Source organism: Cavia porcellus, unplaced genomic scaffold (genome assembly GCF_034190915.1).
Source record: "Cavia porcellus strain 051 isolate PalLab524CR breed Dunkin Hartley unplaced genomic scaffold, mCavPor4.1 scaffold_9, whole genome shotgun sequence".
In the NCBI taxonomy this organism is placed as follows: domain Eukaryota; kingdom Metazoa; phylum Chordata; class Mammalia; order Rodentia; family Caviidae; genus Cavia; species Cavia porcellus.
Genome location: NW_026947492.1, coordinates 87,453,179 through 87,466,895, shown reverse-complemented (window position 1 = coordinate 87,466,895; position 13,717 = coordinate 87,453,179). Strand labels below are relative to the sequence as shown.

At 40.0% G+C, this 13,717-nt stretch overlaps 1 pseudogene; it reads right to left on the bottom strand.

The window, feature by feature from the left end:
• LOC100728572 (protein kinase C-binding protein NELL1-like) overlaps positions 1–13,717 on the bottom strand; it is a 609,835-nt pseudogene that overhangs the window by 347,771 nt on the left and 248,347 nt on the right.

Genomic DNA, 13,717 nt, shown 5'->3' with positions numbered 1-13,717 from the left:
CGTGCAAAATACATTTGCACAATGCTGGAAGCATCGACCTGTGAACTATCATCTAATTGACAAACCAAGAGTTTAAAAAAATAGGCTCAAAAATGTTGAAGTTTTGAAAAGCCAAGTGTTAGCATCAAAAAGCAAAATTCTGTATTCAGTAACAGCAAGAAAAGTGATGAAGACCTGGGCACAAATGGAAAGTCCGAAAATGTCCAGACAGCTCTTGAGGTGCTATTAGCTTGCACCAGCTTTCTGCAAATCCTATCAATAACAAGAGGAGGAAGATGCCCTGCCAGTGAAACCGAATAAGCACAACACATTTAAGGGGGACTTCACCTATCTTACAACTGGGAAAGAAATGAATGAAATTTCTCTATGAGATGCTAAATGTCTTAGTGGAAAAAACCCATATCATGCTATTCGGTAAAGGAAATCACACCTTTACCAGTTCATTTAGAAAGCAGACTCTGCATAAGTACTATACTCAGTCCTAGGCTGAGTCTCAGGGACAGAAAGGTAAATAAAAAACAGTGCTGGCCTTCAAATAGAACTTAACCTTGAGAACATATTGAAATGTCGACTGGAGCAATTTTTATGCCTATATCTTGTAACCTAGCAACTACTTTAAAGATAACAACATGTAATGAAGTAACTGTTGGTATTCTACTTTTTTTTTTTTTTTTTTTTTTTTTTTTTTTTTTTTGGTACCGGGGATCAAATGCATGACCTCACGCTTGCCAGGCACTTATACCACTGAGCTAAATCCTCAGCCCAGTTATTCTACTATTTTATTTTATCCTTTTTTTTCATAAAATAAAAAAATAAAAATAAAGTAGGTGGTAAAAAAAAGTAATGAAGATCCTATGTGATTGCCACTCAGAAACCAGAAGAACAGACCAGACAGTCAGCCATCAGAGCTTGATGTAGTGTGGATGAAACAGCCAGAAAATTAATTCTAACTTCACTTTTCCCACAACAACCAATCTACCCCTCACATCCAAACTCTCAGCCATTCCTGTTCATCCCACCTCCCCTCCACCACTACATTTTCCTGGGTGATCGCAAGAGATGAACAATGGCATCTCTACCTTGCCACTATAGAAAGAATAAGTTTTCAGAATTATAAAGTAAATCTTGTCACCTTTTTGAAAACATTTTTATTGCCTTCAACAAATTACCTTCCCTTCTGGAGCAGAATTGAAATTTCATAGAGCCTACCAGGCCCCCCAGCTCTCCCTCCCCTCCGCTTCTCTCCAGCCCCCAATGGAGAAGTCAGAATTAGTGTTCTGGCTGTTTCATCCACACTACATCAAACTCAGATGGATGACTCTGTGATCTGCTCTTCTTACCTCAGTTCCCAGAGCTTCGGTCCATCTTCTCTCCACCTGCCACCAGCCCCTAAGCCATCTCCCGCTCTACTCTCAGCTTGACTCTCCTGAGGTGTATCACACTTCCCATTCCTCAAGCAATCAGCATCCTTCTCAGGCACCATGGTCCTGATCTCCAGAGAATGCAGTCCTGGGTCTTAGTCTTCCCCTCACTCACTACTCACTGACACACCTGCACCACATAGTTTAGAACTTAACTGTACCTAATTCAGCATAGGTGATGTTCGAAGTTCACCAAGAGTAGGTGGTGGAGAAGAGATGAGGAGAAAGAGGAGGAGTGTAGGGGAGGGGATGTGACGTTGATCACCGTGGGATATGTATACGTGCCAGTTCCTCAGGATGACTGCAGTTATTAGGGATTGAAAACATCTGCCCACAAAAATTGTTTCTAATTGAAAAAAATCCTATTTCAGTCTAAATTTCATCTTAGATCTTTCTTCTCCCTTACAGCAGTTTTAAAAGAGACTGAGGAAGTAAATGTTAGCTCACTAACTTTACAAATGGAAAGTGGAAAGAGATGGAAAGCTCTGAGGAAGTGCTAGGAGTTCTATCCCATGTCCTTCAAATCAGAGTCTAACTTTTCTACTTAGTTTGCTATTCTTCTTCCATGGATTTGGTGTACAATTCTTCAAGTATCACCGAGGAGCCAAAGCCACAGCGGGCACTAGCACTTAAGTGAAATAAGTCAGACACAAGCTTAACTATCACTGGTTTCTCTTACACTGAAAACCCAAAACATAAATAAATTATAAACAAAAAAAGATAGATAAAAGGGAACAGGTAGATAGCGCATTTGTAAATGAGAAAGGGATTAAAAGATGGACGGAAGGGTAAAGAAGGGAAGAGAGGGACAGTAAAGGGAACTGAGATGTGTTATGTCCCTGTACCAATTCCCTACAATGAATGCAATCATCAGGTACTGCCAATGTATACTGTATGCCAATGTGAACATACCCTCTTATGTTCCAGACCTGCTCGGCTTTCCACTCTGCACTTCTCTGTGTGCTGACCCTTCTATGGAGGACACCCTACTCTTGTGGGGCTCTGGATTCTTAAGTGCTTAGGAGTTAAGAAGGGCTCAGATGAGAGGAAGGGCAGGAACCGATGCATGTGCAAAGCAAGCATTGGAAATACAGAGGCAGAGGCATATAATAAAACAGACCCAGGATGAGGAGCCCCGCTGCACAGCTCATGGGAGGACAATGGCACACAATAACACTGACAAATCAAAGGCTAGAGATCTCTGTGCCCTCTACAGGGGGACCTGGGGCTTGACAGGTGCCTGGGTAACACTGGACACCTCCAGGTGCTGTGAGAGCTAAGAAGGTAAGAAGGAGACTTCAAAGTTAATTTGTTGGTTGGGCTTGGTCTGGTCTGGTTTAGTTTGGTTTGATTTGGTTTGGTCTGGTTTGGTCTGGTCTGGTCTGGTCTGATATTGTTTTATTTTGGTTTGGTTTTTCAACACTGGAAATTGAACCAAGGAATTTCACACTGAGCTACACCCCCAGTGTTTTAAATTTTTTTTTTTTTTTGAGACAAGACCTCATGGAATTCCTACATTGCCAAGACTGAGCAGGAAATTACAACCCTCCAACCTCATCTCTAGAGCACCTACTGCACCCAGCACCAAGATTTCCTTATCTCAAGCACTTTCACTCCCCAAAGACCAACGGACACAGAGCTGACAGGAAAGCTTTTGTTAGCAGTGCATAATCAGAAGAGGCTTTTGATTCTTGTCCAAAGCAGGGTTTCAGGAAAATGAAGGCCAGATTTGAGCATCAATTGGGCTATATAGATTACAATGTTCATGCATTTTAAAGAATGTAAAATATTTAAAGGCAAAAACAAAACAAGTTTAAAAACAGTTATCTGATTAACTCATGGATAATTAGAAGTGTAATAAAGCACACTGGCCGAGTTTCCCATAAATTCTCTTAATCAAGAATTTACAGTTTTATTTCTATGGAAGTTCACTCAGTCTCTACATCCCATACATCTCTACACGTTCAGCTATTCTGGGAGATTTTTTTTTGTCTGCACTGATTTCCCTCCCACTTTCCTGGCCTTTTCCTTCTGAAGGGGTCAAGTTCTTCATTAAAACCGTCAATCATGGAAAAGAATTTAGAAATCACCTTGTTAATCAGTTGCTGTGCTGTACACACCTCAGAACTTCTGTTACATGAAGTTACTAACTTCATACCACTGCAGGAAAGCTTTCTGTCCAAGTATATCCTTGAATGCAGCTCTGCTTGTGTTTTCCTGAGAAAAGAATGAGTCCATCTTTGGAGCTTATCATGCACGGTGCTCAAGTGCTCACCATGGGCCCCTGAGAGAACTGTTGAGCCCTAGTTCTTCCAACCAAAATCCGTTTCCCTTGCCACTCAGTAATTCTCCCAGAAAACCATGGGAAGACCACTTTCTCAAAGGACTGACTTCACAGAGGACACCAATTTCAAAAAAGACTGTCATCATCTTTTAAACAATTAAACATGATGGTAATGATAACGGTGAATGGTTAGTAAATAGAAGACAGTTTCCTGAATTTTAGACATATACTGTCTCATGATAACACTAATTGGGAAATCCAACTTCCAAGTTGGATTTGACATAACAAAGCACTAATTTACAAGTGAGGTGTTTAAGAAATCTATCTTCTGACAGCAGAGCCAGTGCAGGCTTCGAACATCCAAATGCTCTGTACCTCTGGAGACATTCAACATTCACTGGGATACAATTTGCTTTTGGTTGTGAGAACAGATTCTTCAAACCACACGAGGTTTGCATGAGCTCAGTCAGAAGGACATATCAGTAAACTGAGCAGAGACAGGCAGAGGTAATAGGAAAACGCCCTTCAGCATTAGCTCCAAAAACTGAGGTTCCTGGGTATACAGGATTATTTTTCTCTCATGTCATATGTCCATCACCTGTCAGCTGTCACTGGCTTCATGTCATCTTCATTCTGGAACACTGGCTAAAAGAAAAGTTTTGATCTTGAACACAGTCAGGTTTTATGCCAGATAGAAAAGAAAATGAGGTAGAGTACTGCAAAAGTTTTTAGCATGTTTACTCTGAAGTGACAGTGACACGGTCACACCCACTTATATTCCTCTGACCACACCAGCTGCAGAACAAAATGAGGAGGCAGCAAATATTTTGAACAGCAATGTGATACTGGAAAAGTATGAGTGGTGGGAGGCTTTCCAAAAGCCTAGTCAAAGCATAAGGCCTGGAGTAAAAATACACTGAGGTTTATCTTCACTGGGTCTTAATGGGTCTTAATGACCCAATGCTGCCAATTTCTTCAGAGATTTATTTAACCATCAGAAAGTACACCATGTAAAAGGTATGTGAAAAATTCACAACACTCTGCAGGTAGAGGACTTAGCATTCGAGGCTACTCGTCGTACTGAATATACATGGCAGAGTCTAGAGTGAGAGGATATCACAGTATTCTTCATTCATCAAAATAACTTCTTACTGCAGGGAGACACAGTTTATAAGACTATATTTTCAGTCTCCAAATTCAAGAAGAAAGACCACCAATAGGACCCAGTTGCTGTACTTTCCCTGGAGGTTACTTCTAATCTAAAATAATGGGTAAGAAGCTGTTTAAGACCAGGTGGTTGAAAATGTCATCACACAGAGAAAATGCTTCTGCTTATCACGTTCCTGAAATACTGAAATCCAACTAAGATCATCTTCAAAATAGGGGAAGTTTCAGCTGGAATTGCAAGGGTAAAAAGAAGCAATCTCCTGTGAATTGTATCATCGCCGACAAAAGGTCTTATTATTTCTCATTGATTGGCCAGGAGCTCCACTAGCTCCTCTCCAGCAGTTTCTACAATAATCTCTGCGGAGCAGGAGCCCTTAATACACCACAGCTCTGCAACTACCCTAGGAACTTAAGAAAGTTGAAAGCCCATTTGCTTCTTCTTGCACGAACAGCCCAAATACGCTTTTCAAGATGGCCTGGACAAGGTGGGTAATGTTTTGTTTTAATTTGCAAGCCAGTCTTGTTCATTGGGGTTTAATAACATGGGCCATTTTCACTCCATTCACACAGGGTAAAAAGTAGCTTGTATGAAGCAGTTTCTGAACTATCTAGTTCTCTCTAGGTTAGGATGAGCCAGTAAGACCAGGCTTCGGTACGTACTTCTAAACTTGTCTGACAGATTGCTCCAGTGGACATTTCTTAAAACAGAGCTAGGAAAATGGTCACAAATTCACATTAACCATTAAAAATGTAAGGTAATACTACTTCCTCCCCCCCCCAAAGCCACTCCTAACCTTCTCTGTTGCTGCCTCCTTATTTGGTTCAAACAGAGGCCAAAGATCACTTGGTATCAAAAAAGACAAACTACTCCAAGAGCTCTGCAGCATGATGAGTTAGCTCAAGCCAGTAGTGGTCATTTCCTTCCTTTTCCCCAACACTGGTCTAACAGTGCAGTGTACACAGGGATTTAATCAAGATCTTAAAACTAAGACAGGCCAAGCTTTCTGTGCATGGTAGAGGTGGGGCTGGGGAGCCTCTCTCACCAGAAAACTCTTGCAACATAAAGACAGAACTCCACATAGAAAGATTTATGCTTCCCACTCCTTACTTCCTTTCTTGCTTGGATGCTGCTAGGTCTCACACAACTGTGACTACAGCAGCCACCATGCAATCAGGGGACATGCTCCAAATGGTGGGCTAAAGGAGGAGGCATCTGTTCCCACTGGCAAGGCTGGCTCCATTTTGTTCTCAGGGCCACTTCCCCTGGGGATCAACATTGCTTTCCTCTCTGAGCTCTGAACACTAGATGATCCCAGTCATTCAGCCATTTCTCCTTAGGAGCCTACCATGAACAAGTGTACTAGGAATTGTGGAAAGTCTCCAAGAAAATGGAGAGATGACTGATGCCCACGCCCATCACCATTACCCAAGGAAGCACCAAGATCCACATTGCCCAAGGCCCAGTGAAGATGCTGAGCTAAGTGGGAGCTTGTGCAAGAAGAGTGACTCAGACCTAAGCCCACTCAGCAAAGTTTCACAAGGGCTCCCGCACTGGCAAGTTTAATGTCACAGGGGGCTGCTCTTAGAGCTGAGTCCAAGGGGGAAAAGGAATGGCATGGAGGAGGACAGAAGCAAAGAGAATTAAGGTCAGCAATTGCCCCCCCCCCCATTCTTCCAGGTCTCCCTGGTCAGGAGGGCCAGGAATGGGGGTGCACTGAGTCCACAGGACAGCTAAAAGGGCTGCCAGTGTTCATGGAAGCAAGATCCAAATTATTTCCAGCTTCTTGATATCAGTATTTTAATTGTTCAGAATCCATCTCTACAAAAAGAAGACAGCAGGAAAGTAAGCTTTTTAATTTATAGGACCTTGCCTTGTACCAGTTTTTCCATGGTGAGAAGAGGGCAGACTGCTCATAATTTAATTTTTCTTTTAATGACTTAAATTTTCTGCTAGAAAACTGTATAAGGTAAAATTTTAAAAATAGACTTTAATGTGAAGTATTCAAAGTTATAATCCACTTCCCCCAAATTAACAAATCAGTAACATGATACTAAAGGTAGATAAAAAGGTTCATGGTCAAAGAGCAGCTCCATTCTCTAATCAACTTCAAATCTAGAAAGTAAGCAAAAGGACAAAAGGGTAATGGAAGGAAAAGTAAAAATGTTAGAGTACTGCTAATTAAAAGGGAAGTATAAATTAACAGGCATTCCTGAAGTTATGAAACCAACAACTACCAACCCTGGAAGCAAACAGATACATTTCCTCTACAAGTGCTAATCTTTAGCCAAACCCAAAAAGTTAACTGAGGAGAAATGATGTAGAAGTGAAGAATGGAAAGGAGTTTACTTACTCTTACGGGCAGAGACCACTGTTATCCTTACCTTGGGAACTCTCAATACCAACTTCAGAATCAAATACTTGTGGAGCAGTGGCCAGATTCCTTAACTCAAGAAAGCTGTCTCCCCAATTACCAGATCACCATGGCTTAGTATTTAATTAGTGACAGTAAAAGGAATGACCGCAATGATAGGAACTGGGACAGGAAAAGTGTCCAGTCATCCCCTTGCCTGGTAGAAGTTCTCTAATCTGACAGGGGAGAGCCAGAGGGCACCTCAGGAAAGGGTGGGCTCAGGTATTGCAGCAGCACCCCTACACAGGAAGAGCTAAGCCACATCTCTGCCATATTAAAGGAGCAGGGCACATGGCACCCACCACCAAGCTGAGTTTAGAAAGAACTGTTCACATGCAACAGAGGAGTTGCTCTGCACTGTGGAGTAGAAAACTGCACCACAGAAACCCAGTGATTAGGTCTGAGACCAGGAGCCAAACTCATGAGTGCTATCACTGCGATTCTTAAAGATCTGTAATCGGCAGCACACGAAACAGTCACTAAGAAATCCAACTGAAAAAACCCTGACCTTGATACCTGAAAAAGATGACAGCTGGGATTAAACAAATGCCAAACGCTATCAGAAGAGAATCCAGCACACAGTACATAACTCAACTTGGAGATGGCAGTCTCCTCAAAATTGAAAGTGGAAGCCACATGTGAGGATCATTCTGGTCAGAAGACACAGTGCAACATGGGATGTGCTGAGCCCCTGCATTCCTCACCAGCTTCCAGGACCTTGTTCTCTCAGGTGAGAAAGCCCGGATAAAGCCAGAGAGCAGAGCACCTGGAGTAACACAGGGTGTTTGTAAGAGCCCCCAGGAACAGAGGACAGTGATGGCTGTCAGTCTTTATCCCATCTCTCAGGAGCCTGTTCCTCCTCCTTACCTTCACAGTAGTCGGAGTCTCCTTGGACAGAGATGTAACCACTCTTGCACTCATAAGTCGCTTTCGTATTCCAGTTTTTGCACTCTGAGTTTTCACCACAATTAGGCGTTTCCATGCAGAAGTTATGACCTGTAAGATGCACACAAAATTTTACATCAGGAAAGGAGGAAATAGAAGACCTCCAGATAACAAAACACAAAACATTTGTCACTACCTGTCACAGTGCATGAACACACAGGTTAGCAGTGTGCAAAGCTGGGGTGGGTAAAGATGGAAAAGAGAGACAGGACACTTTAGACTGCCTCATGGATTAAGGGTTCTTTTTCCTGGATACTCAGACTGGTAAGGTTGTTCCTACCAGAAGGCTGTTACCTATGTTGCTCCCAAATCCTTTTCCTATTACCTTCTTACATAATTAATCTTTATAACTGTTTTCTCATAAAAGTTACAATACACACAAAAGATAAAAATATATAAAATAAAATGACAATACTATCAGTAACACTTCATTATATCCAATGAATCCTTCTCCACCAGAGATAAGCAGCCACCAGAGACAAGCATTGGATTTTGTGTTGATTTCTCCCTTTCACATATCTATTATTTAGCCATACACAAGTGCTTGTCCTCAAACAAATATCACTTAGCTTTGAACATTTTAATGTCCACAGAAATAAAACTATATTGTGCCAGTCTATATGGTGTGCTTTGTTCTATTCATCCAAGTCAATGACTAAGGAATCAGTTGTCAACGTTGTATACTATTCCATAGTATGCAGATTCCACAATTTATTTTGAGTTATTTTCACATTTTGAATTGTAAACAAGATTGCTACAGACATAGTTAAACATATTTCCAGGGGAATCTTTTTAAAGCACATATTTAACTTTTTTTGCTCAATATTCCTTGCAGAATTCCTGCCATTCCCTTAAGAATAATTCTTTTTCTTCCTAAGTATTCCTTCGAAGGTTCCTTTAGTGCAAATTTTTTAACAGTTACTGTACTAGATTTTAATTCATCTAAATATTTCCATAGACTATCCTCATACTTTAAAAAGTTTTACTGCATATAGTTTTTCTATCTTAACATTTATTGACAACAACTCAATATTTAAGATATTATTTCATTCCTTATAATTTCTATTGATCATTAGTGAGTTTTCAGTTGCCAGTCTAATTCCTTGATGTGTAGCTACCTCTTTTCTTTCTGTGTGCTTTAAAGATCGAGTTTTTGTTTGTTTGGCTGGTTGGTTGCTTGACTGGTTGGTTTGGTTGGCTGGTTGGTTTACTGGTTAGTTCTTTGTTCGATTGGTTGGTTAGTTGTTGGACTGGTAGATTGGTTGTTTGACTGATTTAGTTTATACTGTTTAGTTTTACTTTAAGGTTTATACCTGTGCATTTATTTTATTTAAAGTTTCTTTAATTCCTGAGTCGTAGTATTGAGGAACTCTTTCGTCATTTAAAAAAATTATCAAATATTCTTTCTTCAAACATTGTCTCTGTGAGTGCATCTTCCTGATGGTTAGATTTGCTTTCATATAATACATATATTCTCCTCTCTAGGCTGAACTTCGTGACTTCTAGATATGTCTCTCAGTTATTATTTCTTCCTTGAGCTGTGCCACATTCTGTTTTAGTCATTGATGTTGGTGGAATTTCACTTACTATATTTTCATTTTCTAGATTACCGTTTAATTCTTTTTTAACCTGCTTGAACTAATTTGATACTCCCTTATTCCTTCATCTTTTAAGTGTACTAGATTTTATTTCTTTTAAACACTTTACACATGCATATTTTACATGAATAATTCCAATATTTTCAATTTTGAATACACATAATCGTTTACTTTGTTGTTTATGCTAAGTGTCACACAAGATGCTTTTATGTTTTGAGTAACTTTTCTTTACAAGTAATACAAATTTTAAAAAATAAACAGTAAGAAATCACTAGTAAATAGATTACATATTCTCATCTTAGAAATAGTTGTTCACGTTACATTATTGAAGCATATAAAGTGGACTTTCAAACAGTGAGAGTGTAAACAGTTTTGTTCAATGATCCAAAAAACTCTCAGTAATATGGATATCTATCTTATACACTTAAACATATATGCAGTTATAACCTTTAGAGCACTTTCTTTTCTTTTGTACAATGACAATTACACATTTTGGGTTTTATTACTCCCACAGTTCTTATTACTTTTTTTGAAGAGAGTAAAACCAAATGCAACAAATCAGAACACAGTCAGTCAAATCAAAAGGATGGACATAATAGATAATGTAAAAACAAAATATAAGGTGATCAACAATGGTTACCATACTGCCTCTTGCTATTTTAAGAAGAATTGGCAGTTATAATAGAATTGAACTAAACAGTAAAGAATAAAACCAAAGCATTGGAGACATTACAGGATTTTAAAAGAAAATAATAGTCAACTGGAATGGGCATCATAATGATTCTTATTGTCTTCACAGTTATGCCTATACTTTCAAACTTGGTACTATCAAGCAAAGCAGAAAAGAGGAAAATCAGTCAAAACAAGATCGTGAGGGCAATACAGGATTTCAAATCAAGTTAATAGGAAATCAAAGTAGGTTACTATAATGTTTCCCTTTAATGAAAAAAATAAAAAGAAAAAAGTAAATAATTCAAAAAAAGGGGATTGAGATAAAAGAGGGCATAACAACAGAACAGCACAGGTCAAATCATAACCATTTGAGCAAAATAGTGTTTCGCCACAAGATATCCTGACATAAAAATAGTTACCATAGTGTCTCTTTCCTTGAAATTTTTAGTATAACTTCATATACTGTAGCACCAAACATATCAAGACATTATAAAACCATTCAAGAGAATGACATTATTACAGGATATTTAGGACCAATTAACAAAAAATGAACAATGGTTTCTACCTTGTCTATAAAAGTTTTTGCTTATATTATCATATATAATAAAATCCAATAAGATACAACCTTTTAAGACCAACGGAGACAGTAGAACACAAGTTTGATGGGACTTCAATACAAGATGATACTAAATCAGCACTACCTATTATGATGTCTTGTTTTCTCCAAAATAGCTGTTCCTACCTTCCAATCTTCTCTGCCTCATTTCTGTTGAGCTCTTTTTCTGTCGTTTGTTGTCAGTTTGTCTTCTTCATTTTGTTTTCTGCTCCATTCATTGTGGCCTCTCTGCCACTATTTCTGGAATCTTGGTATTTTCCTTTTTTAGACTATCCTGCAGTATTTTCTGTAGAGTTGAAGTAGTGGTTGCAAATTCCCCCAGTTCTTCTTTATCCTGGAAGCACCTCGTTTTTCCATCAATTTCTAGGGACAGTTGTGCAGGATATATCAATCTTGGCTGGAGGTTATTATCTTTCAAAGCTTGAATTATTTCCCCCTATGCTCTTCATGATTTGATGGTTTGTGCCAAGAAGTCTGCTGTAATTCTGATGGGTGTTCCCTTGTAAGTGATCCATTTCTTGTCTCTGATGACTTTTAATATTCTGTTCTAAAATTAGATTTCTGGAATTTTGATTATTATATGCCTGGGTATAGCTCTGTTTGGGTTGTAGGTGGCTGGAGTCCTCTATGCCTCATATATCTGAGTATCTTTACCATTTGCTAAATTAGGGAAATTCTCTGGGATTATTTCTGTGAATAGCTTTTGTAGTCCATTTGTTTGTGTTCCCACTTCTCTTATGTTCTTAATTCTTAAGTTATAGATCCTCTTATCATCTTATAGTTTTTGTATTGTTGATATTTTTTTGTTTTTTTTTAAGAAGTTTTTCATTTCATGCTCCCATATTACAAATCTGCCCTCCAGTTCAGATAATCTATCCTTAGTTTCTTTCAAGCTGTTATGCCAGTTTTCGATAGAGTTTTTAGTTTCCTGGTAATCTCTTTGAACCTGCTTCACATATTCTATATTTTCTCTCTTTTCTCCATCAAACAATTCTCCCCTTTTTTTCTGTTCTTCCATTCCACCATCTGTTTTCTTTTAGGCGGTGCTTAGCATTTCTCTAACTATTCTGCTTATGTCTTGCTTCAGGTCATTAATAATTCATTCCTAAATTTGTCTATGAGGCTCTGGAGATAGCGCTTTATGTCTATTGGTGCCGTGTCTGCTATTGCATGTTTCTTAGGATTGGGGGCCGAGGACCCTCTCTTGTTGCTCCCTCTTCCCATATTCTTTGTTCCTTATATATAAGCATATATAGGAGGCCCAGCTTCTTTCCCTGTCAGCCACAGTCTCTTAGAATTGTGCTGGCTAGGTGTTCCCACCCACTGCAGCGCACCAGGGAGACACAGACTTGGGCAGTCTATGCCAGGCCCGCCCTTCCAGGTCAACCTACTGAAGGCTTCACCACTAGGGTGCACCTCCAGGTGCTAGGACCTGGGTTGGGCTAGCCTACTGAATCTCAGCCAGCGGTGTCTCGCAAGCCAGGCACTCCCCACCAATCCTGCTTGAGAGGGGGATATGTTACTGAAGTCACTACAGCGTCTTGTTCAGAGAAGACTGCCCGGTTCGAGTGTGTCCTCTGCTGAAGCCTCCTTCTCTATGGAAGGGTCCCGATCCGCTCACTCACCACAAGTCAGTGCAGAGCACCCAGCCAGACCCGCTCCCAACTCCAATGCTTCCCACTCTCCAAGCTTTCGCACCTCTCTCCCTGCTGTGCCATCCGGGACCCAACAGTGGCTGCAGGAAATTCAGATCTCAGTTTCCAGTGGCGCGAGGTCTGGCTTCGGTGCTGAGACCTTATCTGTTCCTGCTGTATCACCGGCATTGCGTTTCTAGTTGGTTTCTCTTAATTTAGTTCATTCTTGGGTCGGCAAAGAATATCCCCCCTTGTCTAGGACATCCTACCTGGCACAATTCCTGGATTTCAAGTGCGGTTTCTCAGAGAGCCTCTGAGGCTGCTGCTATCTATCCATGTTCCTCTTGGCTTGAGTAATTCTTTTAATTGAAACCTCATATCATTTGGAATTTAATCTGGGACAATTACTTGAGGTTTTAAATTGCATTTCCTCAGATAGTATTTGCACTTGGTCCCCTCAGTTCCCTGGGGGAATTACCAAACTAATATTACTATAAACTGCATTTTCACTTTGAGGATGAGAATTAACCAAGAATAAATTGTAGAGCTAACCTTTTGGGAGTGGATATTTTCCCTGGTAGACCACAGTCTAGATTTAAGGCTGACAGACAGGTCTTCCCTCACACAGTGATTTTTCTCCTAATTCATCTTCAGAGAGGTTTATGCTTCAAGGTTCTTAGTGAAGCCATTCCCACTAGGTGTATGGTATGCAGTCTTGTCACTGGGTCCATCAGAAGCCATACCCCAAAACACACAGGACTAAACGTCTCCTCAGGACAAATGCCAAACCCGGTTTACTTACTTGTTTTAGTGCAATCAGAATTTTTCAGATTTTGTGCCTCTAATTTTCCCCTCTTACCCTACTGCCCTAACCCTAATCACAGACCTAACCCTACACCTATCCTATCAAATTTCCAAAAAGAAATTGTGTACATATCATACAGCACTTTGGGGAGATCTAGGAGGAAC